The 19833-nt window shown below is 47.1% G+C and overlaps 1 protein-coding gene across 1 annotated transcript in view; it reads right to left on the bottom strand.

Annotated features, from left to right (window-relative positions):
* NHEJ1 (non-homologous end joining factor 1) overlaps positions 1-19833 on the bottom strand; it is a 77018-nt gene that overhangs the window by 31095 nt on the left and 26090 nt on the right. The window lies entirely within an intron of this gene.

Genomic DNA, 19833 nt, shown 5'->3' with positions numbered 1-19833 from the left:
GTGTCTGGCTGAGAATAAAGGAAACAGGAGGGGCAGGGAGGCATGGGTTGGGGGTATATAGGAGGTAGGGAAAGGTGAAAAGGAGGAGAAAAACAACAAACAACAAATCTCCTACCATGAGGGTTGCCTGAAATTCCCAGGCCAGGAGGGGACAAGCCTGTCAGCCTGCCTAGGACAGTGGTTCTCGACCTTTTTTTCCCATCCCAACACATATGAGGCATACCAAATATTTTCATCGGTAACTACAGGTCATTATGCAATGATCCTGACCATCCTGGGGTTGGCGGGGGCACATATCGGAATTTTTTTTTGGTGAGGGTATGAATGCTCGGAAAGGCCTCCAAATCATTCTGACCACCTCCCCTGGGGGCTATGTACCCCCTATGAAGAATCATCGGTTTAGAGAGCCTACTTCTCCTTCCCTCCCTCCCTTCCTTCCATGTATTCAACAAATACATTTTGAGAGCTTACACGTGCCAGGCATTGTTCTAGAGGCACTGGGTAGATGGCAATCCCTGCCCTCATTGAGAATCCATGCCTTCACAGAGGAGGAAAACAACATAATAGAAAAGTAAAATCTGGGGTACATTGGGTAATGATAATTACTAAGGAGAAAAACAGAGCAGGGAAAGGGGACAGAAAGTACTGGTGGGGGTGGGGGTGGGTGGAATTTTAGATAGGGTGGCCAGGAAGTCCTCAACTAGAAGGCACAGGGAAAAGGCCTGGAGGAAGAGGAGGAACCAGCCATGCAGGTATCTGGGGAAAGAGCATTCTTAGCAGAGGGCCCAGCGAGTGCCGAGGGCCTGAGGTGGGACACACGTCTAGGATGTCCAAGGAAGACTAAGGAGGTAGCCACTGAGGCTGGAGCCCACATCCCACTGTTCACATCAGAGTTCTTCCTCCACCTCAGATCCTGCGGCTCTGATCACCTGTTGGACTAAATTGTCGAAGCCAGGAACGTGATCACAAGCAGAAAAAATGTAAATACCTTGGTGAAAGGGGGCACAGGTCAGTAGGTAAGATGAGCTTAGTATTAAAGTCTTTCTTATTATTTAAACAGCGCAGAGTTCTTCTAAATAAAATCTCATCCATTTGCACAAAATCCCTCCAAGGAACAAAGGTCATATCCCCTTAACTAAGGACCAGAGGGAAAAATGGCTAGCTCAGAATCATTTGTTAAATGATTTTAAAGCTAGAAACTGGAATAGAATTTACTCTTCATACCCAGTCCGATGCTCCATTATTCATCAGATCATAGCATATTAAAAACTGGAGAGTCCTTAATAGATTATATTACGCATTCCCCTCATCTTACACAAGAAGCAGCTACCGAATTAGAACCCAGGGCTCTTGGATAAGAGTTAACACTCCTTAGAAAGCAAAGGAGGGGGATAGTGCAGATTTTAAAAGAAGGGACCATTTCTCTCAAATCTCACATTTCTAGAGTCTCTCCTGCAGAGGGAGGTGATGGTGATGACATTAGGATTACCGAAGACTAAATAGTGTTCTCTGTCCCCTGACCCCTAGAAAAAGTCTGTTATCTCCACCTGCGAGGCCCACTCCCCTTTCCCTAGCTCTCTTCAGCCCAAATGTCCTTTGTGAGACAGAGCCTGGCCGAGCCAGTGGGCCGCAGGTCTGGAGGCCAGATGAAGTCTACAGCATGGATACAGATACGTACACACACACAGACCCACACAGTCAGGGGGAAGGAGGGAAAAGGAAAGCACACACAACACAACACACCAGGGCAGCTGCAGAAAACAACTGCTTGTTAAGTTAAAATTAAACTCTGCACAAATATTGACCTTTGGAGGGGACAGAAACCGGTCCCATATTTACCAGTTTTATAAATGGGACTGACCACAGCTGCCCCACGCGCTTGGCCAGCATGATGGCAGGATGGGGCGAGGCCATGCTTTGGGGGTGGGGGATGAGTGAGAGGGGCAGGAGACGTTTTAAACACTCTCTTAAACGTAGTTACTACTGGTAGGTCAAAGTTCCCAGAAGCCTTAAAAGAGGAATTTCTAGGAAAGCAAATAAGGCAGTCTCTGAAAGTGGGGGGTCAGAGAAGTAGGGATAGAGAGGAAAAAGGAAGTGTCAGAAAGAAAAAATTGCTAAAAATAGTGAGAAATATAACAGAGATTGAAACTGAATGGAGAAAACACTGGGGAGCTTATCCTTTTGAACCCTGGCCCTTGGTCAAACCAAGAGTCATAAGGTAGAAGACCAGGTGACCAACTTAACCCAGTGGAACAATCTAAACTGACTTGGATTGAGTCTTGGCTCTGCTGCTTACTTGCTATGTAACCTTGGGAAGCACAGGGACCCCAGCTTCTTCATCTGTAAAATAGGGGTAGTAATATAAAAACATTGTCCTAATTCACAGAGACCACAACCAGAAGACGATGTAAATGTAAGCACTTTGCCAACTATAAATACCACACAGATATAAATCATTACTTTTATTAATTCTATTCCAGCTAACTATGCACCTTTATGCTCCAAACTGGCCAATAAACTGCAGTCTCTCTAAGAGCAAAGGCAGGAGGGGTCAGAAGGGAGAGGCTGAGCTTCCCCTTAACTTGTTTAAAAGCCTCCTAACGGCATATACCTAATCCTTCCCTTGCTGCAGGATGACAGGGAGGCCAGCTTGCTGCAATAGTCCCCAAAAGCCACACTCACAGCTGCAAAAGGCCTAGATAAGCAGGAGGAGAAAGGACTCATCAGTATTATTTCCCTGAAAGCTGATCTCTGGCAACCTAAGGTTTTGCAGGAACAAACATCACAGACGCTGGGCAACTTAGTTCTGTTCCAAACTCTGATGCCTTCACCCTCTTTTATCCTTTCCTTTACACACATGACTTTGATGATCAATAATAATACACATAAAAGGCCTGGATCCAATCTCTACACAGGGCATGATAACACCCTCTCCCCCAGTTATGCCACCAAGAATCACAATTCTGAAAGTATTTCAACTTTGAACAATACATGAAAAGGTTTTGCTGAAATTAGTCACCGGTTTTATAGAAAGCTCCTGTGCCTTTACGTGGTACACTGTTTACACTGCTTATACTCCACACCTTAAAAGCATGGGGTAGGCAAGCGTCTATCACTTACGGCACATGAGAAAGGTAGTGATGAAATTAAAGTCCTTTACCTCCTCCTCTGTACTAACCAGACACGTCACTAGTATCTTCCAACTCCGCTTCACTTGTTCAATGTTTTACCTTAATATATTACAGTTTATATTGTTAAACGTGTGTCATAAAACATAAACAATGTACAGCACAACCATGTCAGCAATTCAGGAGGAATTTCCAACGCTGCAGTCTCTGTGGTCACAGGACAGGAAGATGTTTTTTTTGTTGTTTTTTTGCGGTACGCGGGCCTCTCACTGCTGTGGCCTCTCCCGTGGCGGAGCACAGGCTCCGGACGCACAGGCTCTGCGGCATGTGGGATCTTCCCGGACCGGGGCACGAACCCGCGTCCCCTGCATCGGAAGGCGGACTCTCAACCACTGCACCACCAGGGAAGCCCAGAAAGATGTTTTCTATTTGGTGCACCAAACACGTGCTGAGGCAGAGACTCCCAACAAATTGGGGAGCGGGAGACAGACAGGAAAGAAAAGGGGAAGAGAGTGGGGAAATTACACTCCACGTGGGGAACCAGCTTCCCTGAACTGTGATCCAAGAACTTAAAAATGGAATCATTGTGAATTTCCATAACCCTCTTCCTATGGCTTTATCCTTCTGCAGGGATAAAGAGAAGTGATATGCCCCCAGGTCCAGCTGCTCAGGGCCTCTAAGAGCTTTTGTTATTCTTTCATAGAAAAGAGTTCTCTCCTCACTCCCCCCACCCCCTTTCCCATAGGCAAAGGACTCCTTCTCTGTAAGTTTTAGTTCCATCTTCCATGAACTTTGGAGAAGCCAAGCTAGCTGAGCTAGCGGACCTTCTCTGCAGGAGCCTAAGATTCCTTACCTATTAAGCTATACCCAGAACTGATATTGTTTTCAAGTATTCCCTACTTCTAGAAAAAGGGAAATAGATGTTACCGTAATTAAGAGTGTCATCCATTTAATACTCCAAAAAAGTCCATCCTCACTCGAAGTGCCAGTGCTCCCAGGAGAAGCCCTGAACAGAACGTGTCAGTCTGTCACTCTTCAAGATCCTCCTGCCTCAATGCTCTCATCCAAATAAAATCAATGCTTTAGATAGGGAGGTGTCTAGGCTTGGAAAATGGTACAGGAGCTGGAAACAAGTATCTTCAAAAGCAAACTATTCTTAAGTAGAAAATCACAGCTAAGTAAATCTCCAAGAAAATAATAAAGGGCACAATGGGACAAGCGATTATTATCCAGCAGTTAGAAGTGACGCGTCCAAAGGCGCTTGACGAGGGGGTCTCTTGACCCTCTACCCACAGCTTCACCTGTGAGACCCTGGCGATCCCCTCTCAGACTAAATTCAGGCTGCCCAAATTCAACGGAATGCAGCAAAATGCAGCCCCACTTAGGATTTCTCGTTGAATACTGCTTGTTTCAGCGATCTCCTGCTCTCTCCTAGCCAAACTGGGAGACTGACCTCTCAGAGCAGCCCCTGAGCAGATCACGTGCCAGGGCAGATTCCCACTTAGAATGCCTTGGCTTGACCAAGCAAGCAAAATGTCTTTCTTGGGGGCTTCAAGACAGAAGGGCACTTCAATATCAAAGATGACAGCTCCGCAAAGGCTCCAAAGGCCTATTCAGGCCTTTGAGCAATGCTTATTCAGGCCTAAGAAATACAAAATGAAGCCAAGGTCCCCAGAAATGCTCTGATGTAGCCCAACAGTAAGGTCAAGACGGGGACTCTTACACAGGGCCTGGATAAGGCTGGGAGCAAAGCGAAAGCACGAAGAAGGGACCCACAGACCTGGAGAACATCTCCATACACAAGTGCACATCTATTTCCTGTCTGAGGCTCAGACACTGCAGAAGTTTTTGACTGTGTAAGAACTATGTCTGTTACCCAGAAACAACTAAATTTCAAGCACATTAGGAAGCATCCTTCTCTGGTAATCTCTGAAGCCCCTAGAGAAGTAAATAAGGAAACACTGCTACCGGGTACCAGTGAGTGCTGCCGACTCACCAGCCCTGGGAAATGTCTGAACAGAGTCTTATTCAAGCCAAGGGAAAGCGCTGTTAAAATACACAAAACTCCTTTGACTAATGTGAGAGGGGGAAAGAGCGTCTATAATTAACAGAAACTGTCACAGGCACTGGGGGCTCCGACATGTTCAACGCAAACTGCTTGAAAAGACCTGGTCTTCTAGAAGAAAGCTGGGATTTGTGAGTGGGGAATCCAAGAGGCTGGGGATAGCTTTTCCAAAAGAATCCCACCATATTTAAAAAAAGAAGAAGAAAAAGAAGAAGAAAGAAGAAGAAAAAGGAGAAGGAAAAAAGGCGCGGGTGGGGTGGGGGAGAAAGGAAAAACCCAAACCTCAGCTGAATATTTTTCCACCACTGGAACTAAAAAGCAGAACAGAAGGAGAAAAGTCTGAATGCAACCAGTTTTCAATCAGGGCCTAATTAGAAAGAAAAGTGGCAGTGCTATTATTACAGATCTGGGGAGGAAGAAATGCAGTCAATGACTTTCGCTTGGGCTGAGCCATCCACTTGAAAGCTGTGATGGTTAGAGGGACAATTTATGGTGAGAGATGCTGGAGGGGAAGGGAGCAACAGAGAGAGCGGGCCTAGGGGCTGACTGCTCATGCCAATCAAGAGCCAAAGCACATAGTCAGAAGCATTTATTGATCACTCGCAGTTTGCAAAGCATCACATGAAAGGCTGTACGGAGGACTAGAATAAAGATCGTGACAGATGTAGCTCTGACCTGAAGAGGCTTATAAGCACTATCCCTGCAATAAGCACCCAGCTCTTAACTCTCAGCCACTATATACACATGCACAAGTCTTCAGAGAAAATTTAACCTCGACTTCTTTTACAAAGTCCACTCTGACCACTCATGTGGCCTGACTCTGCATTGCTCCCAGCTCCCTCCTCATTTCCACACACGAGACACAGAGACCTCACGAGAAAAAACAGGCCGTCATGGAATATACTTCCTGAATGAAGCTACCTGGATTCGCCTCAGCCCTCAAGAGAAGCCAGTCAAGGTCTACACCCTGGCTCAGGCAGGCTGAGACATCAAGGTGGGGAACCTGAGAAGAGCTGGAGGAGTATATTCTGCTTTCCTTATGATCCTGAAGGATTCAGGTCCATTTTCTAGGTAAAAGTCATAATGCATGAGAACAAGCAGAAAGGAACTAGGGATGGGCACCCTCATATACACATGGCTATAGGAAGGAAGGGGTCAGCTAGTTCCATTCCATATTTACAAAAGAACAAAGCAGTTTGATTGGTAGAAGCGTGAAGTACTTTCTTCCCTTGCTCTGGGGTACCCTCTCCTTTGTTGATTTAGTTCAGGCAACTTGGAGGAGGGACAGGAAGGGCTAGGGCAAACATGTCACAGCCTGCAGTGAATAGGGCCAACAGAAAGGAGAGGCAAAGAACAGAGCTGAGAGGAGAGGAAAAGAGGAGAGGCCTCTCTTCCCATCCCACAACCTGGGCTCCATCCAACACAAAGTTAATTCCTAACCTCGGCTCACCACCCTGCCCACTGCTTGCATGATTTATCCCCCTATCTGCCTGCGTCGCCTTTACAAGCCTGCTAGCCCTGCACACCATTATAAAAGCTGTCTGTGCTGCTGGCTCGACCTGACCTGGCCCAGGCTCTTGCCACAGTAACCCTTCCCCACGCCTACATTTTACAAGCCTTCCACCATCATGGAAATCTGAAATCCCACGAAAGAACAGTAAACATCGCAGGGAAAAGAAAATACCTGGCCAGGCCACTCTGGACAGCAGAGTCACAAACGGACTGATGTCTATAAGCCATGGATGAAGCCCTCTAGGCAATAACAATGAGCTGTCTTCTTGCTTGAGCTCAGTTGGATAATAACAAAGAGATGTACACCCAGATGTGCCAATCCTTCACGGGGCACAGCCAAGCATCCTGGTGCCCTGGGAATTCCCAGGCTCAAAGAATCAGCCAGAATGTCAGGGAAACTCACGAGTAAACACAGGTGTCAGGTTTAGAGAACCACGTGGAAATGTGAAATTTTAAATAACATAAAGAGGCTAAACATTATTCAGACCACAAACTAAGTCAGAATCAGCTCCATCACCTTCTTATGGGCTCCTCAGGGAGGCAGCATGGCGTAGTGGAAAGAGCATGGGCTTTGGATTCAGCTGACTCACTTTGAAAGCTGGCTTCATCACTTACCAGCTATGTGACTTTGGGAAACTTACATTCTCTGAATCTCAGTTTCACTCTCCATACCATGGGAAATACCAACTCATAAAAAGGTGGTGAAGAGCAACAAGATTTGTAGCTAGAGGATCCAGCACTCAAGAGGTACCCCAAACGGTAGCTATTATGATCATCAGGGATGTTAGACATCCTAAAATGGGGCGGGTGGGGGTTCTATTGCTTCCTCACGCAAATTTTAGCCTGCTGCACAGGTTTCCCCTTTATTCTAAGAAAACTTTCCCTTTCTAAACCAGATTCCACCGTTTCATCTCCTGGCCAGAGAATGAGCCAAAAGGGAGGCCCCAGGGGGAGTATTCTTTCCTACCCACTGTCTTGAGTACCCTTGTCACTTCATCACTTTGAACTCATATGACCCAGTTGTGCTCCGGACCCTCCTCACCAGGCCCCCGTTGGCTCCTCCGGCCTCAGTTCATAAAGGCTCTTCTTCTTTCTCTTCATATGCCTCAAGGGAACCTCCCACTGGGTTCCATTCTCTTCAAGTGCCTGACTGCCCTATTACAGCAGAGTCTAAGCCAGAAGTCAGGGTTCATACCTTCCCCAGCTAACTGAGTGGAGAAATGGACACTAAAGAATTCTCCATGAGTCTCTGGAGTTCCAAAACGCTCTGCCAATGAGGCTGAGTGCTCCCCAGAGCTCTGTTACTCACTTGGGGGTAGGCAGTGGGGACACGGAGGGGGAGGGACGGGGGAGAGCAGGGAGAGAAGAGAGCCTTGATTCAGGGGCCAGACTGAGTCCGTGCCACAGGCCAGGCTCCGCTGAGGTTTCTCGGGTGAAACACGCCTCTGTGATGGCTGTGCCTGTGAAGCGGATGGAAATGCCCATAAAGCCGTATCAAACCCTGCGCAGAGAAGGACAGGGATATATATAGAACCAGGAACCAAAGGGGCCACAGGGGATTCAGGCGGACAGCTCCGCCCAGCCCTTAAACCCGCCCCGGAGAAGGGGGGAGGCCCAAGGAACAAGCTCAAGGAATGAAGGTTGGAGACAGCCCGGCGGGTTTGCGAAGGGAGTGGGGAAAGCAGGGGTGTCGGGGACAATGGGAGAAGAGAGCTAACGACTGGGCTGCGGGAATCAGGGCTGGGGAGCCGTGCCTGCTCCAACACCTGGAGGCCAGAGAGCCGGCCTCTGAGTTTTGGCAGATCCTGAGGTGACTTCTAACACTCGCTTTGGTGTCCTACAGTCTGGACAGTGTCCTGCTGCCTTCTCAGAACCAAAGAGCCTCTCATGAACCAGCTTTCCCTGTCCTCCTCTGCCCTCCTGACCAGCACCTCCGGTTTAAATTCATCCAGGGGCCAGTGTTCTCCATTCCCCACTCCCTTAACCCCACTCTTAGCCTCCCAGAGAAACTGGGGTGGGGACAGGTCGAAAAAAGAGATCTACCCATGAAGAAAGTGTCCCGAAACAAGAAAGGTATCCCAAGATGGGCATCTGTCAAAAGACAGAAAGAAATTCACAGAAAGGCTCACAGAATGAGGCGAGAGCCTCAGAACCCACGGCATCTGGTAGAATCAGGCCCTGAAGAAGACAGTCTTGCCAGGCACAGAAGGTGAGCTGGCCCTTCTTCCACTCTTGGATTTGCTGGGATCCCCCTCTCCTCTCCAAACCTCTGGTCAAAGTAGGACATTGGAGGTACAGTCCCTGGGTGAGGGGGAGTGAGCAGACACTGAGCCCGCAAGGATTTCCTACCTGAGCAACAGCCGGGGCAGCCAGTCCCCCCTCCCTGTCCCCAAGAGAACCCTTCCCTCTCTCCACGTCGCGTCTTCCCCAAGTCAGCGTGAGAAGTAGGACAATGTTTTGGCGCCACCTGCTGTCTCTTCCTGACAGCTGAGTACACTAGATCCTAAAACTGGATGGACCTCAAATTCACCTTCTTCAATTCGTCACAAGCCCTAAAGGAACGGAATCCAAACAATGGACAAGTCCAGGGCTCCACGCTTCTCCCATTCCTTTGGACTGATGTCTTAGGAACCCCAACTAGCCAGAACCTTCTTAGTGGGTTCTGAGTTCCAGTCTTAACAGCCGTTAGTCTGTGAGGTTCCTTCTCCAAGAGACTTGCTGATTTGAGAACTGTGAACACTCAACAAGCCCTTTCTCTAGTTAATAAATTCCATATATTTAAAAAATATTTCTGTATCACACTGTCTGGTTTTCTTGGTTTTAAGTAGGAATTCTAATTTTGCACCGAGATGACATGATCCTTTGTCATCAAACAGTAGAATGAAAGCAGTGTCATCACCGAGCAGTGACTTAGATATTTCACGCTGCTCTACCATTCCTGTGGTCCTCACTATGGTCTGGGCAAACATTCTAATAAGCAATATGCTCATCGAGCGGTCGGTTCATCTCACAAATATAAACATTTGTTCATCCATTTAACAAATATTTCTGTAGCACCTACTATGAACGAGGCACAAGCTGGAGGTACAGTGGTGAACAAGACACACAAGCACCCAGCTCTCATGAAGCCTCCATTTTAGCATCATTTATCTGATTCTTTAAGGTAATCTAGCAATTTCTCACCCATCTTAAAGAATATCTAGGTGAACAGCGAAGATCAAGAAAAAATGTAAACAGACTTTGTAAAGAGACAGAATGAAGAAATATAAGAGGAAGGATATAGAGGGGGACAATGAATGTGTATAGAAAAAGAACTGTTAATATTATCCCTCCCTCATATCCCTTCTGAAGAAATGTTTTTTTCCTAAAACCCATTCCTGGACCTAACTCTAGGCACTGCATGCCAGCTTCCAAGGTCAGCTTCCTCAGACCTCAAGAAGGATCTAGTAGGTCTTTAGTAGAAAGTATGAAGGGATGCCTGGGATTGACAGCTTAAATTATATGCAAGTATTTCCCCAAATGTCACCATAGGAAATATGTGTGGCTCCATAAAAAGTATTGTCATCTGGTAGAAGAGGGAGAAACTTCTGCTAGGCTGTAGTACAAACCAGCAACTCGAGGGGAATAGAGAGTTAACCATAGAATCTTAGGGCCAGCCATGCCCTCTCCTATTGCTTTCCAATTGTTTCCAAGCAGGGACAACACCTGTCATTAGGGAAACAGTCTTAAAGAATTCTAGAGGGGTAGTTTCCAAAGCTTCCCTGGTAACATTACAGTCAGGTAAAAAATTCTTCTCTCCACCTCAACTATATCCTTATTGCTATAATCCAAGTTTATCCTTTCTTGTAATATCGTGTATGAAATGTAGAAAAGCATATCCTACAGATGATAAATTTTCATGTTTAAGAAAACGAGCTACCGCTCAATCTACTCTCTCAATTAATTAATCCCATTTTCCTTGAATATATTTTTCTTTTTTTTAATAAATTTATTTATTTTTATTTTTGGCTGCATTGGGTCTTTGTTGCTGTGCGCGGGCTTTCTCTAGTTGCGGCGCGAGGGCTTCTCATTGCAGTGGCTTCTCTTGTTGTGGAGCACGGGCTCTAAGCGCGCAGGCTTCAGTAGTTGCGGCACGCGGTCTCTAGAGCATAGGCTCAGTAGCTGTGGTACACGGGCATAGTTGCTCCGCGGCATGTGGGATCTTCCCGGACCAGGGCTTGAACCCGTGTCCCCTGCGTTGGCAGGCAGGTTCTTAACCACTGCGCCACCGGGGAAGCCTGGATACTTTTTTAAGAATTCTGTTTCCATCCCTTTTATTATTGTCCTGATCTTCTTATGGGCACTAAGGCCCCATGCATCTTTCAAACATGACACCAAAATCCTAAGTGGCCAACTAGTGCTACAATGGAAGGGTGGCCTCAGGCTCTCCTACTCTTCTTTTAATTATGCAATCTGGAATTATGTTCATCTTTTTAAATAACCAAACTATGCCAAAAACTGTATCACAGTTGGGAGCTCTTACTAGTTAAATCTTTCAGAAAAAAAAAGGGAAATTTTCCCACCTAGGAAGTAGAAGGATACTTTCTAGGAAAGAAGTTCTATTAAATAAGATACTGGAATAGCTGAAGCATCTGACAAAAGGTGTAGCAGGCAAGGCTGGTAAGCAGGGCACCCGGGGCAGGTGGCATTTAGAGGGGCTTTACACCTTGTTGAGGGTTGTTAAAGGAATCGCAGGAAATTCTATTTTTCTTTCCTTTCAAGAGCTCCCTGGAAATCCTTCACTAATTTCCTCACAGAGAACGACTTCCTCGTTTGTCCTCGCTCAGCGCTTTGTGTACGTCTCCGGAACAGTACTCTCACTTTGGATAATAGATATATGAATACCTAACTGTCTCCCCTTCTCTTCCACGTGCCTCTTGGGGCAGGAATCCCTAGCACTCACTGAGTACTTACCAATGCTAGTTTCCTACCCCACAGAGTACCTCACGCAAGAACGTAAACCCAGCAGTACTCAATACACACAGGACAAGGACGATGGCATGAACAGCCATCCAGCACAACTCTGCTAAGTTGTCAGACCAGTTCAGGATATTGGCATGAAAATTCCTCTTTCTCTTGGCCCAGACATTTACTCTTAAGGTTTGCCTTCTCCTCAAGAGACTCCAGGAAATAGAGCTAGTTTTAAGTTCTAGAAACTCTAATCATTCCTGTTTTCTCCAAGCTAAGGGCCCGAAGGAAGGCTGCAGATACCTCATGAATATTGATGAGCCTCTGCGGTCACATGAATATTAACAACACCCTGTGGCTTTCGGGAACAGCAGCCCAGCTAGAAGGTCTAATATTAACCTTGGCTAGTCCCAAAAGGTGGGAAGAGCATATGCCCATACGACTCCGTGATGAGTAAAGAGCGAATGGCAGAGTCTAGTTGGGGGTTAGCCCCTATGCAAACGCTGGGCACAAGGGCAGTTAAGAAAGGACTAAACATTGTGCCCACGTCCCTGGCACTGAAGACTCTGTTATCTGCTACCCAGGCAGAAATCCCCAATTCTCAAGCTCTACAGAAGTAAGGATGCAGAAACTAAGTCTTACTCAATTCAGAGAAGAACTGGTAGGGATACCCTGACCTAGATCAATCAAGAGCTACAGTAGAGGGGTAGGGAAGGTTCAAAGTCAGATCTCATTGGACAGAAACCAGAATCAAATAATAAGGCTCAATTAGGCAACAAAATACACAGTTAGCAGGTCACACATTAACAGTAATGAAAGACCTACAGGCTGTGGAATTTCCAGCCCTACACCTTCCGTGAAACAAGCAGACACAGAGACCAATGACTTGGGTTTAAGGGAAAAGATGTTCTAACACTGAAGGAGCAAGAGATAAGAGGGATCGGGTTCCTTAAGCACCTACAGATTCTGAACCCAGGAGACACCAGTAAGAATGATGACTGTTATGAAAAATACATAAATAAAGGAAAAGTACCATGAATTGAGTTGACCAAAGAAACCCAGCCACCACTGGCCCTGGGTCTAAGCTCAAAACCTACTTCCATGGCACATGACAATACTATTAAAAGGAAAGGCAGGGGCTTCCCTGGTGGCGCAGTGGTTGAGAGTCCGCCTGCCGATGCAGGGGACATGGGTTCGTGCCCCGGTCCGGGAAGATCCCGCGTGCCGCGGAGCGGCTGGGCCCGTGAGCCATGGCCGCTGAGCCTCCGCGTCCGGAGCCTGTGCTCCACAACCGGAGAGGCCACAACAGTGAGAGGCCCGCATACCGCAAAAAAAAAAAAAAAAGGAAAGGCAGGTTAAGTGCGCCATGCGAGGATTGGAATTAATGCTAATAATAGGATTCCTGCTGTACTTGCACACCAAAGCAGACTTTGCTTAAAACTAGAAAACACCTCTTTACTCCTCTTGCCTGATCCTACCCAAAGGCCTTGACCCCCAGCTCTGTCTGCACACCTGACCCCGCCCCCTTTGCACACACTCCAGAGGAACAGAGAGGCCTGTGGGCCTAACCCCAGCTGAGGTGGTGGAGGCCACAACTAGGAAGAGGGTGGGGACTGCTCATGGAGCTGTGTTCTGTCACACAATTACCATATTATGTAGCTCTAATAAAAAGAAACACTTGAAGCTTTACTAATGCCATATAATAAAGTATTTATAGAATCCGGGGGGGGTGGGGGGCGGGAAGAGGAATCAGAATTGTAATTGTTCGCAAGAGCCCTGGCAACAGCACCCCCCGTATTCATCACATAGCTCAACTTCAAAGGGTCAGCCTGGGCCACCTGGCTGGCTCTCACTAGCCCCGATCAAGGTGGCTCCACTCCCTCTCCAGAACAGTCTGCCTCTGACTTCTTCCTGGTTAACAAAGAAAGAGATGAGAAATTGAAAGGACTGGGAAGGAAGCAGAAGGAATGTCCGCAGAACTGTGTGGAGGCCTGAAAAGGCTGGGGACCAGAGTACAGGGGACGGCAGTTGAAAGAATGAATGGAATGTGAACTCTAAAAGGTTCTATTCTGAGGCTAACCGTCTACATCTCACCATCCAACATACCTGACAGTTTCGAAATTTGCCAAAACAGGGTTCTCTGTCATTGCACTCTCCCCTCTGCAACCCCTCTCACACTCGCCGAGCCGACCCTACACTCCACTTGCAGCCACCAAGAGCGCGGTGCGCTTCACACGTATGACAACCACAGCGTGGCCCATACACACCCCCCTCACACACGGTCCCTACGGCCACAGCATCTCACACACAACACGCTCACCACAGCACACTCCTCCCCACGAGCTCTCACTGGCTGCCTGGATTTCCCGGGCACCTTCCCAACTTAAGACACATCCTAGATAAAAACATTTTCTGAGTCTACAACCCTCTTTAACATTTCAAAATTTCCTATTACCCAGAAAATCTCCCCAAAGAGAGAGCAGTGAGGGCTGTGGCATTATTACAGAGGAGACTATAAACAGAACAAATATAGAGCTGCTTTATTACAAGGCAGTGTGGGGTTGGTGGCTGGCTGATTACAGGGACACTCCCCAGAGCTCTCTGCAGTCCCAGACCTCAATAAAGGCCAGACTAGAGTCGCTTTCAACTGAGGGGCAATTGGATCCGGGGGGCCCCTAGAATCTCTTCAGATTCCAGGCCAGGATATGAACCTGCCTTGGTTGAAGATAAGAAGGAAAGCAAACACAATCTAAGAACAGCCATGCTTGGCAAAGAGCCACCAGACCATCTTCTCAAAGGCAAACACAATTAGTAATGGTTTGGGTTTCTTGAAATCAACAGATATCAAACTTCAGATTAAAAAAAAACAACTATTAAAAATCGAGAGCAAATTGATAGATTTAGAGACTGCACACATCAGGGATGGTGTAGAGTGAGGAGACAGAATGGATTCGAAGACAGAAAGAGAAGCAGTGCAGCCTGAGTGACTAAACCAGCCCATATTACGCATAAAATCATAGAAGGAAAGAGTGGGAAATCCACAAGTCTTCTCCTCTGGGCTCTGGGCACACGGCGTCCCTTCCTGGGTGACTCACAGTGGGATCACCTTCACCCCTGCTTCATGTGGTAAGGGCCTCTTTATAAGGAGACACACCGCGAGCCTTCTCCTCCATCGCTGCAAGCCAGGGGGATTGCGTCACTGACCTCCACACACACTCACTCCCTCCTCTTTCCAGCCGGCCACCACACAAGGGATCTTGTCTTGTGGTCCCCGCGATCCTTTCATCTAGGCTCCAAACCCACTGTCACCTTGGCCCTGAATCACTCCCCAGGAGACACTGGGAAAACATTGCTGGACAAAGAGCGTCTGGGTCCTATATGGCTAGAATTTACTGATCCCTCCTGGTGAGAGAACGCAGGCCACGCTCTTCCCTGCCCAAAGGCCAGGGCGCAGGAATAATTTTGAACCTAGCCTTGTGGCCAGCTCTGCCTACAGACTAGGTTTCCGCTGATTTGGGTGATACCAATTCCCTCCAGCTCCCAAGAGCTGAAGGATAAAAAGGGCTGAGAGGCAACCTTAATGGTTCTAGCTCTGCCTTACTTGTTCAGTGGCTGAGAAATTGTTAGAGCTGGAAGAGGGCTAGCAAGTATCCCACCCAGTTCTGTTCTCATCCCACTTGGCTATCCTGTTCCCAGGGCGGCCCCAAGGGAAACATTTTGGCAGCTGAAAATGTCAGTGTTTCTCAGATCCTTCTCCAAGATAGAGGATTCCCCTCCAACTGCGTCTCAGCTCATTTCTATGTCCCGTGGTCCTAACATTTTTCCTTGACCTTCTGTGTGATAATACTCCAGTTTGGTGCTTGGCCGTTTTTTCTATAATTTCAGACCTGTGTTTCAATGGGCAGAGTTAAGAAGAGTTACAGGAATGCTTTTTACTCTCTGAGTATCCTGCCTTCTGAAATATATTTCATTAGAACAAGAGTCTCTGAGACAGTGTGAGATAGTGGAAAAAAGCTCTGTACTAGAAAGTCAAAGGATGAGGTTCTGGCTTCAACTGCAATTACTTGTGGGACACAAGGTCACTTAATTCTCTTAGCCAATCCATCATATCTCCTTAATCTGAAATGGCACTAGTGGAGTGAAAAATATTTTTATGTAAATTTGTTCTTTCTTTTTAGCCTTTTTAAAAATCTGAGTAGGTGATCAATATATTATGTTGAATTTTCCTCAATGAAACCTGCTCATTTCATCAGATAGTTATGAGAATCAAATTAAATAACAAAGGCAAAAATTCTCTGCAGAATACATAGCACCACAAAATTTGCTGAGTACTTACAATGGATGAGACAAGTTAAACAAGACCAATAATACCCCTGCTTTCAGGGGCTCCCCTGGTGGCGTAGTGGTTAAGAATCCGCCTGCCAATGCAGGGGACACGGGTTCGAGCCCTGGTCTGGAAAGATCCCACATGCCGCGGAGCAACTAAGCCTCTGCGCCACAACTACTGGGCCTGCGCTCTAGAGCTCGTGTGCTACAACTACTGAGCCCGCATGCCACAACTAGTGAAGCCCGCACACCTAGAGCCCGTGCTCTGCAACAAGAGAAGCCACTGCAATGAGAAGCCTGCGCCCCGCAAGGAAGAGTAGCCCCCGCTTGCTGCAACCAGAGAAAGCCCACGCACAGCAACAAAGACCCAACACAGCCAAAAATAAAAATAAAAAATAAATAAATTTATTAAAAATAAGAAAATATCCCTGCTGTTGGGGAACTTACCGTGTAGTGGAAGGAGCCAGAAAAACCAGTAAGTACAATGCAGTGTTGATAGGGCCTATGATAGAACAAATAAAGTAGCACGTAAGGGCTTCCCTGGTGGCGCAGTGGTTGAGAGTCCGCCTGCCGATGCAGGGGACACGGGTTCGTGCCCCGGTCTGGGAAGATCCCACATGCCGCAGAGCGGCTGGGCCCGTGAGCCATGGCCGCTGGGCCTGCGCGTCCGGAGCCTGTGCTCCACAACAGGAGAGGCCACAACAGTGAGAGGCCCGCGTACCGCAAAAAAAAAAAAAAAAGTAGCACATAAGAAGGGCAACTAGGGAATTCCCTGGTGGTCCAGTGGTTAGGACTCTGTGCTTCCACTGCTGGGCGCCTGGGTTCGATCCCTGGTAGGGGAACTAAGATCCTGCAAGCCATGCGGTACGGCCTTAAAGAAAAAAAAAGAAGGGCAACTAGCCTGAACTCAGAGGGCCAGGGAAAATTCCCTGGAGGAAGTGACATCTTCACTGAAATCCAAACAATAACAGGAGTCATCCAGGTGAGAAGGTTTTGCTGACGGTTGGCAAGAGGTTTCCAGAGGGAAGAGCATGTGCCCAGGACTAGAGATAAGAGAATAATGGGCTCTAGGAACTGACAGCCGTTCACTGCGACTGAAGTGAAGATCTGGGATGGGTTTGGGGGTGTAGATTTGGAAGTGTAGATTTGGGGGTGAGTGTGGCCTAGCAAAAGAGTGGGAGAGGTAAGGAGACGCCAGATCATAAAGGGCCATAATGGTTTTACTAAGGAGTTTGGACTTTATCTTAAGGTCAATAGGGAGCCACCGATCAGTTTTCAGCAGGAACACGTGACCAGATTTACTTTAGTCAGGAGTTTCCATCTGGTTTCTTGTCCTTTCTTGAGTATCACCCCCCACTCTCCAATGAGGGCTGTCGGGTAACCCAGGCAATAGTCCACATTTCTAACCCAAGGGCCATTTCTTATCTCTTACTTGAATTCCACCAACTCTGCCAATATTTACTTTTCTCCTCAATCCTAGATCTTTCAACCTGTAGAAACAATTTGGTGGCCTCCTAACAGAAGGCTAAGATAATGCTGCCCAAACACATGATCGATCTGTATAAGAAAGACCTCATAACTGGATGATAATGACAGACTAGCAAATGAACTGTATGAAAAACATCCCCTCCTTTTCTTTCTTTACCTCATTTAGTCACCTAGAGCCACAGTTTAAGGCTTAGAATCAATACCCTAAGGGAAAATCATCATGGTCATTAACTTTATCTCTTGGCCTCACCATTTAACCTTAGAATTGCAGAACCTTGGCACTGGGAAAGAAACCTTTAATCCTCTAGCCCAGCCTTCCACCTGAGTGTCAGAGCTCTTTGGCATGACTTGGCAATTGAGATCAGATTATTTCTTACTGCCTGAAATTTCCTTAAGAATTTATTTTTAGATTCATCCCCCATTGAACAGGTTTAGGGTGGGGCCTCTATGTCCAATAAGGAATAGCTCAAACTCACTACGTCTTAAGGTTCTAGAATAATGCTACTCAAAGTGTTATCAACAAATTGCTCCTGGTCCATGGACTCCTTGTTACCAGCCCACACATAAGGTAAGTACAGAAATCAAGTGTAAGCATTTGAAAACTTTTATAGCAACCTGATATTGCCATGACATCCAAACACATGTTCAGAGGACTCATCTCAGTGAACAGGGTACAAAACAGTTTGAGTATCATTGGACTTGTCACATGTGACACCTGCTGCATATGAGTTATGCACAGTAAGACCATGTGTCAGATTACTTTGAAAAGCACTGTTCTAGAAGGTTCTATGGGAAGAGAAGAGGAACGGTCTTAGGGTAGGAGGGCTAGCTCTCCTCCTCCCCCCCTCCCTTCTGGGTACAAGAGAGCGAATCTGCTGCCGAGGATGAGGAACAGGAAGCTGCTCCCACTAAGCCACTGGCTGTGTGGGGTGAAGAGGAGGGCAGGAGTTGGTGGCCAGGTTATCAGGCAATAACAAACTCAGCATCCAAGCACGCGACTTCCAGCAATGCAAGGAGTTTCCTTTGTTTTGGGAAAACAAGAGCTGCAAGAAGCCTCTCCTTGACACGTTCTTGCCTGGCTTCGGGAGGAGCCCAACCACTCCTGACACACAAACAGGACAGTCCTGGCCAGTGAGAGACAAGCCAGTACCCTGACCACAACCCCTGTTTGCTTTTCCTTTTCCACCACTTCCTCAGTTGGAGGGCCACTGTGGGGCCATAGGGAGCTGCCAGCCTAGGTCACCACTCAAGAACTTCACCCCCAATGACCCAGTACCTACTCCATATGACTCTTCCGATGCCCTTTCTACAGCCTACTTTCTCTCCCCAATATGGTACTTTTGGTCTGAGACCAAGGGCATCCTTCCCTAGAGTTGTAGGTAAAACTAAGCCTCAGAGCACCACTCTGACAAAGGTCATGGTATGCTCTAGCAAACTATGCTATTTTAACTCTAAAACCAAGAAAATCAGCACCTATACAAGTGCCCAAGAAGAACAATATTTGAGCTTTCAACAAAATGTTCTGAACAAGTATTTTTAAGTTATCTGAATAGTCACTTAATTATATTAGGTTCTCAGATTCAAGAACCCAGTTATCACCAAGACTAACATATATAAAACAATGCACCTCTTCACGATGCAGAATGTTGTCAACACTAAACTTCTAGTAGCTAGCTAGGGAGTGAGGACCCAAGACCCAAACATCTGACACCACCTGGAAGTCTAGCTCTTGGGGTATAAACAGAGTAAGAGCGTCAACCTCTCAGACTCACAGGAGAGCACCTTCTAAGACCAAAGACTTAGGAACATTTTCTCCAAGAGCACTGAGAAGTAGGGCTGGCAAGTCCTATTTATGACTTTACTATGATCAATCAAGAGCCTTGGGGACCAGGAAACCTTCCTCCCCTTCGGATTAATCAAGGGAGCTTACTCTTTACCCTGGCTCAAGAGTCCAAGTTTCTATGAAGACTCATTTGTCCAGTAAGAGGAGGGGTGTGGCGGCGGGACTCCCCCCACTCTAGGCCTCCTTCATGCCAAAGAAGGAGGAAACAGAATAAGCAAAATAAAATTCATAAAGCGAAGCAGTAATTATGGTGTGGTCAACAAGAGGCTGTCCTCAGGCCCATCATTATGTGGCTAAATTTAACGCCCTGCGCGGCCAGGGGAGCCGTGCGCCCCGGGCACCGTGTGTCCACACAGACGCCAGCTTCGCCACCTTCACCCGCTCGACAGCCGCCAGGGCTGCCAGAAAGCAGGTCACAATTTTTTTTATAGTCTGTTTACCAAGATGCTGTTTTTACTGCGAGGTTTCTCTCATTTTATCTCTTTTTCCCTTTTCCCCAAACAGACTGGCCTGTATTTTCTGTC

Source organism: Tursiops truncatus, chromosome 7 (assembly GCF_011762595.2).
Source record: "Tursiops truncatus isolate mTurTru1 chromosome 7, mTurTru1.mat.Y, whole genome shotgun sequence".
Taxonomy (NCBI): domain Eukaryota; kingdom Metazoa; phylum Chordata; class Mammalia; order Artiodactyla; family Delphinidae; genus Tursiops; species Tursiops truncatus.
Note: the sequence above shows the minus strand (reverse complement) of the source record. Positions and strands in the feature narration are given on the sequence as shown.